The sequence below is a fragment of the Diadema setosum genome, assembly GCF_964275005.1.
Source record: "Diadema setosum chromosome 20 unlocalized genomic scaffold, eeDiaSeto1 Scaffold_20_unloc_1, whole genome shotgun sequence".
Lineage (NCBI taxonomy): Eukaryota > Metazoa > Echinodermata > Echinoidea > Diadematoida > Diadematidae > Diadema > Diadema setosum.
In genome coordinates, this window is record NW_027307649.1 from 112103 (window position 1) to 124915 (window position 12813).

The window sequence follows — 12813 nt, forward strand, 5'->3', positions numbered from 1 at the left end:
AAAGTTAATAATTGGACCAAAAAGAAAATCCCTTTTTGAGCACCCTGCCTCACTCATTGTGTCTTTGTTTTGTTTTGTCTTCCCTTGCATATTAACCCTTTGTATACTGTAAGTGTTGATTGGCACACAAAATCCGTGTTGTAAGCACTGTCCATAGTCCCTGGCACAGAGAAGCAACTCTCCACGTCTTGTAATCTCGTGCAATTGCTTCCATCCTCACATTAATTTTCTTCGTTTATGTAGAAAATCAGAGAAAAAAGAGAAGATTCCTGTAGCGAGGCTCTTGATTATTCCTACCGTTTCACGACACGATTTCTGTTTTCTTAACGCAAATCTACTTTTATTATGAGAGTATGAGGAAAACATTGAAAATCTGAACGGAAATTTTCTAAATTGAATATTCTGGTATTCTTAAATATCTCGTAACACGATGTATTTGAGTGTGTATGTGCGACTGTGCTGTGTGTATGTATGTTTATGTGTGCGTGCCTATGTGTGTGTGTGTGTGTGTTTTACATCAGCATAAAGGAGAATTCACCCAAATACACATGGATTCAGTTAAGTGCAGGAGTATTAGTAAAACACATCTGTGACAAAGTTTTAGTTAAATCGGACATTCTATCTAAAATTTGTGAATTTGTTCAAGTTTTTCGTTTTGTAGTGGTCACAGTATTGGAACGATGTAAAGAAAACCTATAATGAAAAAAATGGGGCGAATTTAACAAAATCGCATTGAATCTTTAATGAAATTTCATCACTACCTCAGCCTGTGACATGACGCATTGTATTCTCATCCCGCAATAATGGCACAAAGATATAACCAAGTGCTAAATATTTCAAAACTTTTGAACGATAGTCCAATTTTGCTCTGACTTCGCTGATCCGCATTTATTGAATTCATAACTGTCTGTCTATCTATCTATCTGTCTATCTATCTATGTATCTATCTATTTTCAAATGTACAATATATATATATATATATGATATGTATTTCCTGCCTCTCTATGTTGCTACTATTATCTATCTATCTATCCATCCATCTATCTATCTATCTATCTATCTATACATACATACATACATACATATAGGCTTAATGCCCCTTTAAACTGTTTACCACACATGCACACCTCAGTGTGCAGTGCAATTATAACCATTACCTCTGGTATCTCCACCTTGCAATTACCCAACTCAATCCACACAAAGCTGCTTCTCGCGAATGTAATTACGAGAGCACGTTATTCCGACACCGTGTGCTGGCAACAGGTGTGTTATGCGTTACATGCAAATAGACGCATTAGACCAACGCGGGAAAAGGTAAATACGAATTGATTGATAGTAAATGAGTCTCTCTCTCTCTTAAATGCTCGCTGAGCTCACAGCTAGGGATATAAAATTGATATTGAATCATGGACTGCGACATGAATTTTTCGAACGATGTTGCTAGAAATTCAAAAATCACCCGGCATCTTATCATAATTAAGTTCTTTTTTTTTCAAGGGGGGAGGGGGGATTGCTTCTTCTAATTTCATACACACCCTCTGATCATGTTATCCTAATATTTGCACAAGCATAGAGGTGGTGCTACTTGCCATAAAACTTTCAGTCGATGCCACGTGCTTGATTTCGTTTTCTCATTTACTGCCATTTCTGTAACCACAGGGGCTGTCGAGGATGTAAGTTTTTCTATTCGTTGCACAGTAACTGTTCTGATTTGCTTTGTTGCAAATCGTTACTGCCGACATTGTTCCAGGCGCAACTCAAAGATCTCGGTATTAAAGGGATGGTACAATTTCGGTTGAGATGGGGATAAAGGTTTCCAACTTTTTTTTGATGATGATTAAAAAAAATGATTAGAAACCTCATTATATGAAATATGAAAGAGCGTATAATTTTAAGAGGAATTCAGAGGTTATTTGATGAAAATTGGTTTTGAAATAGCTGAGATATCCAAAACGAAGAAATCATAGTTGGGTCCCACCTTTTATCGATAGGATAGCTTTGTTTCACTTTGTTTATAGATATCTCAGCCATTTTAAAACGGATTTTCATCATATAAACTTTGAATTCCTCTCAGAATTGTATGCTTTTTAACATTTCGTAGAGTGGTTTCTAATTATCTGTCAAAAAGTTAAAAGCTTAATCCCCACCTCAACCGATACTATACCATCCCTTTAACATCTATCATCTGTGTGGAACAACGTGAAGACGCAATGTGAATACAATGGTAATGATACACCACAAGGGTGATTTGAATTATCACTATAAATCTTTACCTCACTGTACTCATTAAAGCAAATGTATCTTCTTGAGGACATTATGCTACAAGCTTCCCTTCAGATGCCTCACATAACTAAGCCCATTGACTGTCTGGTAAATCAGGTTATAGAATAGCACTATGTACTTTGATAGCGTACCCCTTCCCCTCCTAGATATTGTATTTCCCCTAAAGGGATAGTACACGACAAGTCTGATAACCGTGTGCAACGAGTTTATCGATGCTGGCTAAGACAACGGAAAGAATTAGGCTCACTGTGTGACAGTAGGCATTGTATGACACTGCATCTCAATGGCCTAGATGAAAGAAAAGCGGGTATAGAGGCAAAGATTTTCTTGTAAAAAGCTGGAATATCAGTTTTCATTTTGCCCACGTATGATATACATGTATTATCATGGCTCTTGTAATCCACTATGTGGAACACAGAGTATACAACATCTGGTACTTAAAATGGTACCAGCTGTGTTAAAGTACGACATTGTCAATTTATTTAGTCACTGGAAAAAATGGGAAAAGGGAGGTGGGGGTGGGGCAAGATTCAGATGGAGTACGTCAGCTGCGTGTCTATATGATTTGAATGAATAAAAACAAAAACTTTGGCGTTGCATTTGCATGATGATCTCACATCCTAGCAGATAATCGATGATTTTGTGAGCAGAGAAAGTGAGTGACATAAACAGAAAGAGAGAGGGGAGGAGGGGAGAGAGAGGGTGGGAAAAGAGAGAGAGAGAGAGGGGGAAAGAAAGGGAGGGAGAGAGAGGGGGAGAGAGAGAGAGAGAGGGAGGCAAATCGAAGCGTTATGAGCGTTGATCGTCTGCAGAACCGACGAAATTTAGAAAGGAAAAAAAAAGTGTAATTTGTACATCCACCGCAGGTTCGATCAGCTACAGTCCGCACACTCCGCGCGTGTTTAACCAGGCGGTAGTTTCCCTTTGCGGTCTCAGCTCCTCTGCCACTGTTGCGTGATATCTCCATTTTCTGTAAGTATAAGAGTGCACTTTTCTTCATCATATTACGTCAACATAAAACAGGACCTTGAATGTATTTTTTCCTCTGTATTTTTGAGTACGGATTCTTTGAATGCTGTGATTATTAGAAATAGTAAATTTTGTGAAACCAATTGCCACTTATTTCTTCCCCCTATTACTGGTACAACATATCTCTCATTGTTTTTTCACTCATGTACGCACTCATGTATGCCGTTTAACATTATGCAAGTAGTGCGTAACACCTCCTATCATGATATCGTGTTATGCGCTATAATTCTTTACCGTGATATTCCTCAACTTATATTCATTTTTTTTAAATATATTATAGGGGTATGCTCTTGCTTCAAAGACCACGTTGAAAATAGAATAATTTTATGCTTATTACTTTGTTAGTAAGAACAATTATAATATCAGATGAACACTAGCATGTCGATTTTGGGGTTCTCCTGTATGAATTGAGGAATACCACAAAAGCATAACATGATTTGTCATGCTATCTACAAATATTTGTACAGTAATACATATTGTGACCGTAAGAACTATACCTATTAAAATGAAATGGGTGCGGCTATTATTTCTTTACAAGGAATATTGCATCATAATCATGTCTTAACCCACTGCTTGGTACATGGTTTGTCATGTGCTAACTTAGTGTTTCAGTATAATCTTATATAAAGTGGTCCAAAAGAACACGACCGTATTGATTCCAATCGATGATTGTCCTTGCGAGCACAGACAATGTACAGAGAGGACAGAATAAATGCATCTATTGGGGTGCAGACATAACCATTACGATCAGAAATGGATCTCTCATCAGCTAAACCACAATCAACTCACGCCATCATGTCTGGACGCGGTAAAGGAGGCAAAAGACTAGGAAAGGGAGGAGCAAAGCGGCACCGCAAAGACTGGCGAAATGCGACTAAATACTGAGAAAATTTGAGCATCAGCATTTTCCTTGAGTCACCTACTTTAGATGTCACCCTGTTGAACTATAATTCCCCTTTATATTTTTACGAAGTTTTACTGCACAGTGCAACTTGATCAGCCAAGGTTGTTGGGGCGTTATCTCAAAGATTGCACAGAACTTGTGTTTTCACCGTACATATTCCCGTAATTTGGAAATGGGCGGCGTCACTTTTCCCGTAAACGCATCCCTCTCCCCAAAAAGGAAGGTTTATTTGAGAGTGAATTTATTTGAGAGTACACACGTCTAAGTTTACGGATTTTAAGGATACTGCAAGACAGACTACAGTTTATGTAATACTGTATTCTGATAAAAGGTAGCTCTGTGACGTGTGGGATGTTGGGGGGGGGGTCGGTTATTGGGAATCGGTTTAAAAGATAATATATCTCCATCTCCATGTTCAATATATTTCAATCTAGACAAGGAGAACGTTGGATTTTGAATATACATGGCAATTTCTTCTGGTCATCATCTACACCCTATTACCTCACCCTACCTGGCATTTAAGGGATCTTTTTTTTTTTTTTTTTTTTTTTTTTTTTTTTTAGTACACTCCTACTGTCAAACGTTCACACCGTGCATCCAGATATCTGTAGTATTTTTTTTTTTTTTTGAGGTCAAAGGCCATCCATGTAAGCAGGAAGTCCACAATGTTTACACTCAGCAGGGAATGCCGGGAAATTGCCATCACCCCGGGACACACTGTTTAACCGCAACTGATAGGCGGCCATTCCCGCCTCTTTTATGCGTCTAAAAATATCATTCTTTGCCTCGCAGAAAGACAGATACGTAACCGCATTTCCGCGGTTATATGTTGACCCATAATCGCTTACGTGAACCGGATGAGCAACCCCTAATATGCAACCCCTATTGTGAATTACAGTATCTCGGATTTTAAGGGTTAAACACACCAAGTCATTATTATTCTAAACCAAACCTTTGAGCCATGTAACTGATTTGTCCTGACAGAAAATTTGAAGGGGAATAGCAAATGTCGCAATTTTTAGGAGAGGAAGAGAATGAAGAGGAGGAGAAGGAGGAGGAGGAAGGGAAGGGGGAGGAGGAGGAGAGGAGGAGGAAGAGGGGGAGGGGAGCAGGAGGAGGAGGAAAAGAAGAAGAAGAAGAAGAAGAAGAAGAAGAAGAAGAACAAAAGCATATGGAGCAGGAATAAGTAGAGAAAGAGTGAGGAGATGAAGAAGTGGAAGACGATGACGGAGAATAAAAGGAGAAAGGAGAAGAGTTCGAAGACGCGGAGGAAGCAAAAGATAGGAGGAAGGATTGGACCTTTCGCTAGAAACTGTCTTTAAATGTATACGGGATAAAATCAGAGGAGTTTTTGTTTGCTTTTGTGTATTGTTTGCCTTGTAAGTGTTCTGTTCGGTCTTGAAGAAATGCGATTGCTTGAACGTTGCCTCCTTTCGCTTATCTGTATGATAGAAGGTGTGCACCTCTTGCCACTCCATCATGTCTTCTGTCGAAGTATCGTTACGACAGAAAATTAACTATCATTAAAGGCTTACAACATATCTTTAAAAAGAATCTTTTACTTTTTTTACTATAAAAAAACGTGTCATGGGACTCTAAACTGTTACTTTCCAATACGCAATTCACTCGTTTTAATTTATGTACAATAGTACTTCATGATTTGACATTTTGGAAATCATCTGGATGATGTGTTAGTTGTCACGCACCATCAGTGTTTCAAATGGCAGAGTGAAAAAAACTCCTCCATTTGAGCCCCCTGTTTATTTCAGTTGCAAAATCTTCAAGAGTCACATAAATAACTGCTTGATTTATATCTGATTCTCAAATTGGCAACACATTTCAGAAAAATACAATTTTGTCAGATTTTTCGCAGCTTTAATTATCTAAATAACGTTTTTGTTTATCCTTTATGATTATTTAGTGCAATTGAGAGGTGCCAATTTGATGATGACGACAAGATGATACTTTCTGCAGTTAAATCCTCCCGGGAATTTAAGGGTTAATCAAATTGAATCTCTACTGGTCCTGTTTCGCGAGCGATGGAAATTGAGGGGGGTGGGGAGGGAAGAGACGCAATGCATGCATAATATTGTCTTATAATGAAGGCATTAAGTGAATTGTAAATCCGAATGCTGCCTCCCAAAAGTCATTATTCGTCTTTCCCCGCATCCCGCATTGTTGGCCAACATTGTCTCGTTTAATCTAATAATTTGATTACTCCGAACAGTCGGGATATCCATCACTGGCTTTTAAGAACTACGCACGGTGCATATAGACATTATAGGAAACCCATGCATCGTTGAGAATCTGTACGTCAGAAATAGAGAATAGATTGAATACGGTGTTTACCCACGTTTGGCGTGTGTTATATTTTCGTCGTTAATTCTACACACTGGTCTCTGCTGCCTCTTTCTGTTGTGTCGGTTTTGGCACCTTTTTCGGCTGCTTCTGCTTATTCTGCTAAATATAACATATACAATCATTATGATTATCTCATTTTTTCTACTTCTTCTTTTTATAATTATTATTATTATTATTATTATTATTATTATTATTATTATTATTATTATTATTATTATTATTATTATTATTAGCATTAGTATTCGCATTCGTATTAGTATTAGTATTAGTATTAGTATTAGTAGTAATACTACCACTACTACTACTATACTACTACTACTAGAAGTAGTAGCATCATTTTTATTATCATTATTGGTATCATCATTGCCATCATCTCCGTCATTATACCATTAATGTTTTGATTAGTTTTGTCATCGTTTAATACTATCAATGTTGTTTTTTTCATCTATCAAGTAATATCGCATAATCATTGCTGATGGAAATGACTACATCTTCTACAGTCATTTGTGTTGTTTTGTGTGAAAATATTACGAAGCACAAGTTCCTGTAACGGGGACACTTTTTCCAAATAACAAACACTATGAACCTCCTCGAATTTGCTTCGTTGATGAAAGGTTCCATGTTAAAGTAAACATAATGGTGGTAAATTGAAGAAATGAAAGGAAAAACACACCTGAACAATATCCCAATCGGAAAAAATCCATTTCCCTGACGGTATTCCGAACTGTGGGAGTCTGCGCTTGATGATGCTACAGCCTTTTTAAAGTGTGAACTTTTCGACACACTATTGTTGTTTTTTTTTTTTTTTATCGCATGAGGTTGTTGGGATCGTATGATCACCGCTGGAAGAAAAGTACAGTGACCCGAGATAGCGCTGCCAACAGTTAATGTCTGTCTGCACGAGTTGTCATGGAAACGGAGTTCAGACAGAATGGCAAATTCGGAAGCGGTCTAAGCCAGATAAGATAAATGTAAACTGAAAGGAGCGTATAGTGCATAAGTTTTGCCCACATCCGTCTCTGTTACGTCCCATTCCGCCTTAAAGCCACGATAGTTTTTGAGAAATTTGTGAATTCTACTATTCTACCATCATGCTTAGGCCTATTACCACTATCTCTTTTGTTTTCATGTTCGCACTGGTAATGCTTGTCTGAACCACAGAAGTTTCATTGAAACGATATATTGTTGCACTTTGCAGTTTTTAACGAAATCACATGTATCACCTTTCCGGTAAGCAGTCATTTACAGCAAAATAAATGTAGGTCAATATAAACAAATACTGCTGCACTATCAAAATAGAGCATAGTTTTGTGATCCAACCGAACTTTTCAAACTGCTCGTGAAATTACAATGCAGATGGATGGAATCCTGCACTTTTCCGAACCTCTATTGCATTTTCTCCCTGCCTGCCTCCAACACATCAATTAATATCTATTTATAATCACCTGTTTTTCCCAATCCATTGCTGATATTCTTTTTTCTTAATTTATTCGCTCAGATGCTCGAGTTCGGGCCGTACACACAGTGATCAGTCATGCCGTTAGTTCAGTCAAGACATGCTTATACCATGGAACTATAAATGTTATGTTCTTAGTTGGTAGCTCCACTCTTATGCTGACGATCTTCTGTTGGGTGCTGTTCGTTATTCCGAAGATTCGTTAATCCGGAACACACAAATTCCCTCTACCTATAGAGGTTCGTTAATCCGAAAATGAAAAAGGGCTCGTTAATCCGAACATTTGTGGCGTTATTCGGAAGGTTCGTTATTCCGAAGGTTCGTTAATCCAACAATGAAATAGGGGTCGCTATTCCGAAGGCTCGTTTATCCGAAAATGAAATAGAGTTCGTTATTCCGAAGGTTCGTTAATCCGAAAATGAAATAGGGTTCGCTATTCCGAAGGTTCGTTGATCCGAAATGAAATAGGGTCCGTAACGAACCTTCGGAATAACGAACCTTATTTCACTTTCGGATTAATGAACCTTCGGAATAACAAACCTTATCACATTTTCGGATTAACGAACCTTCGGAATAACAAATCTTCGGAATAACGAACCTTCGGAATAACAAACCTCCGGACTAAAGAAACTTCGGAATAACGAACCTTCGGAATAACGAACTTAAACCCTTCTGCTTCCTTGTTGAATCATATGTAGGCCTATACATGTACTGCCTTTTATGATTTATGGAACCATAAATTATCTCATAATGAGAATGTACTAGAATTACATGTGATAGTATCGTTCCTTTGTAATTTAGTTTAGTTTTGTTTGATTATTTACAATAATATAAATTTCAAATTGACTGGAGAAGCAGAATGAACGCAAACACACAAACAAATAAACAAACAATCCTCCCAGATTGTAAAATTACAGTTGTATGAATACCAGTTAGGGACATAAGACATGAAAGATATGGTAAGCACGCTGAAAAAACAACAACAAACAAAACAAAAACACAATCATTAATATTGTAATTGACACATTCATTAGCCTTTGCTGTGCTTTTTTTTTCACCCTTCATTTCCTTATTGTACCTCATGGGCTTGATTTGATTCGTTGGGACACACACCACATTTACGCACGCATACACAGCCAACGTTTGTGTGTACTAAGCCTTTGCTGGCGTACAAAGTTCACACAATCTTCACACCATTGTTTCACAGCTTACCTGTGTGCCGTATAGGCCTGTCGCGGCAAGAGCGAAGTTACACTGACTCTTTTTTTTCTTCCTCTCATTTTTTTTTTAAATTTTACATCTTTTCCTCTCTCTCTCTCCCTCTCTCTCCTCTTTCCCTCTTTTTCTCTCTTCCAATGAACACACACACACAGACACACACAGACACACACACCAAACACACCACTCGTATCACACACAATATACGCACAGCCCATTTTAAAAAGGGATGGGATCATGATAACACATTTTTATTGATTGTTTCCTCAGAGCCCTTCTGTATCGTGGTATATAGAGCTGAATAAAAAGTAAGCACATGCTACAGGTTGTTTTGCTATAGCCAGTTTTTCAGCCGCTTTCCTATATTAAAGCTTATCTCAGTGCAAGTTACCCTCACACGGCTGTTATCTTAAAAACTTCGATATACGTGATTGGGAAGATTAGAACAAATATCATATTTGTTCAGAAATGGAAGGTTTCATATCATATTAACAGCCTCTCTTCGAATTTTCAAGTCCATAAACGTTTTGGAATTTGTAGATGTTTGTGAAGTAAAATTTTAAAAGCGACAATATTTATTTACATGACTAATCGTCTGTAAACTTGACTCCATTTGAACCTAAAAGTTAATTTTCCGTAAGACTATAACGATCTGTTGGCCGGCAATTAATTACACGTCTGTGATAGCTTTTCGAAATGAAGTGCAGATGTCATGATCATCTGCGCTCTATAGCATTCTACAAAATCATGTCTCTACTCTCCATCAAAATCACAATCACGAGCATTGCTATCATTATGATATTATGATGTAAAATGTTTACATACAGGCCAAACGTTGGCTTCACAGTGGTATGTTTTCAGTCATCGGCTTAGATAGCTATTCGCAACAATTAACCTACAAAACTGTGAGCAATTTTGTCTATTAAACCAACAGACTCTATTTCTTCAAAGGCCAAATTTCTTTCACATTGCCGTGAAATCGCAGGTGAATGAACCCAAACTGTTATGCTACTAATGTCTATCTGTGATAGAAGTGAAGTCCTTTTCACCTGTCCTCATGTTTGAGTGCTTGGCAATCAATACTTTTTGTCCCCATACGTCTTTGAATTTCTCTCATGTGATACAACCAGTCCATAGATAAAAGGTCTTTAACCTACATGTATGCGGTGATTTCGTCTTATATCTTTTGTGTTTTATAAATTCTACCAACTATACCACCAAGCTATGATACCAGCTGCTCTCAATTCTTACGATTACTCCTATCCCTTGTCAAGCACACATTTCATTTACAATTGAGATTATGTCCCGCAAAACCTGACTGAACTAGCTGAAAAATGTATCTGGAATTATCTTTGTATTTCACATATCCACACTGCTTGGTCTTCGGCTATGACTCTATCCGAATGAGTTTGGTTCCCGAGTTCACGCAACTCAAGGGTATGTCGTTTTATTCAGATGTTGAATGATTTGATGTGATTTGCGTCAATCCCTTTGGCGAGTCACTTGATAGTATAGATCGGAAATTATTTTTGCTACTCATTGATCCACGGAAAATATGCATGTTTATATGAATGTGGTCAATCATAATTTTTCTTAGAAGTGCTGACCATCAACACTTTCGCGCTTCATCACCTGCACACGCACTCACAGGCACCACTCCTGTTTAGCAAGTAATTGTATAAAACTGGATTTACGCGCACTTTAACATGGCCCATCTGTATTAGTGTTCAAGTACTACAATAAAAAATGGTAATTTAACTCCGGCTGTCCGTCTGTTCAAGCACGGCTTATAACGGCGGCCCTCTGCATCATATGTATATATTATATATTGTACTGTGAATTAAGTCATTATTGGCCATATAAACATTTTGAATGTTATTTAACGTTTCATTTGTCTTTACATACAAAATATGACTTACTATGTAATATGTCAATAATTTTCAGAATTGTATTTGTGTAATTGAACCTGCCTTTGTTATTTTTGTTATTCTGAAAGAAAATATGAAATGCAGAAAATAAAATCTTTTCAAACTTTCAAAAAAAAAAACTAATTATTGTGCATGTTTAATAAGATTACTCAATCTTTTAACCGCATAAGATTAGTTGTTATTGTTTTCTTTTGTGGTTACCCACGCGTATTCCGGCCATGTAAAACTGAGTGATCCTGAGTAATTTAATCCCTAATATGCCTTTTGGCCGTCATTTCCAGCCCCTTAATCTGTCCCATATTGTTTTTTTTTTCTTACACCTTATTCCGTCTTATACATTTTCTTTCTTACACTTTATGTACAATACGTATGAAATTCAAGGGCTCCTTAACCCAGTGGAGAGAGGAGCTCCCTCCTCCCTGATTCTCTGTTATACATACCATTCTAGTTGCCAATACGTAAAATGAAAATAATCAGTGAATTTTTAAATTGGCAACACTTGTGTCGGGTAGAGACATCCCCTGCTATTCATAAGAATCACTTATTTTTCGTTAAATTCTGTTTCTTTACCGAAATATTCACATGTACATGCATAAACTCTGATTTCGAAAATCGCTTACATCACCGCTCATTTCGACAGTTTCGTAGATCTAATGAGATAGCCATGGCCGATTCCTCCTCCTTCTTTACATGGTATTTTTGGGGGTTTTCCTTTTATTGAATGTTAAAAATGGGAATCATCCTGTACCAACGTCTCCTACATGTATATCATTGAGTCGGTAATGGCATATTCACTTTTGTAAACATAAGTTATGTATGCTTGTTAACTGTTCCAGCCGAAGGGACGTTCTCCGACCCACCGCATGCCTCACAAACAGGGTCCCCTTTCAGCCCATAACATATACATGTACGGTCATTTATGACCAAAAATATCAATTTTTGTTGTTGTTGTTCTTGTTTTTTTTTAACTATCGAAACTAGATCAAAGTATTCTATGCATGCCTCTGTCATGCCTCACCGAGATTTCCATGATTACCGGTGGCCTGCACGAGGTTGCCCCGAATGCAGAATTCTGTTTATTGTTATAATGTGTTGTTGTACGTCGGGTTGACTGGGTGACTTGTTGCGGAGGGTGGAGGGGGGGTTGATCCATGGGTTCATTGACTTGACGTCGATGCTAGACCATAGTGTACTTACATTGATTTCTCATTGCAATTTTGATTTAAGTTTCAAACTTTATTCTTAGAATCTCTAAAGATTCTCTCTCTTCCTCTCTCTCTCTCTCTCTCTCCCTCTCTCTTTACCAACCGCGGGTTTTGCCGGTATTCAGTGGTAAAATTTAAGAGAAACTTTGCTGTTCATGTCACTCTCATTACCGAAATCATGATATTGTACTCAGTTCAGTTATAAAGTTTACGTTTATTTTCTGAAGTTAATGTTAGAACCGATAAATTCAGAGCTGGTTTATTGCCGTTTTGATTCTATGTTGCTTTGCGTAAGGCAGATAGTTACGGCCGATTATTACTCATCAATACTTTTTTTTTTCTTTCTTGTGTTTTTGTGTGTCTATGCTCTGCAGTCCTGCAGAACATGTCAGTAATTTTGTTTCAGTCACTCCTCTATGGTCAGTTACA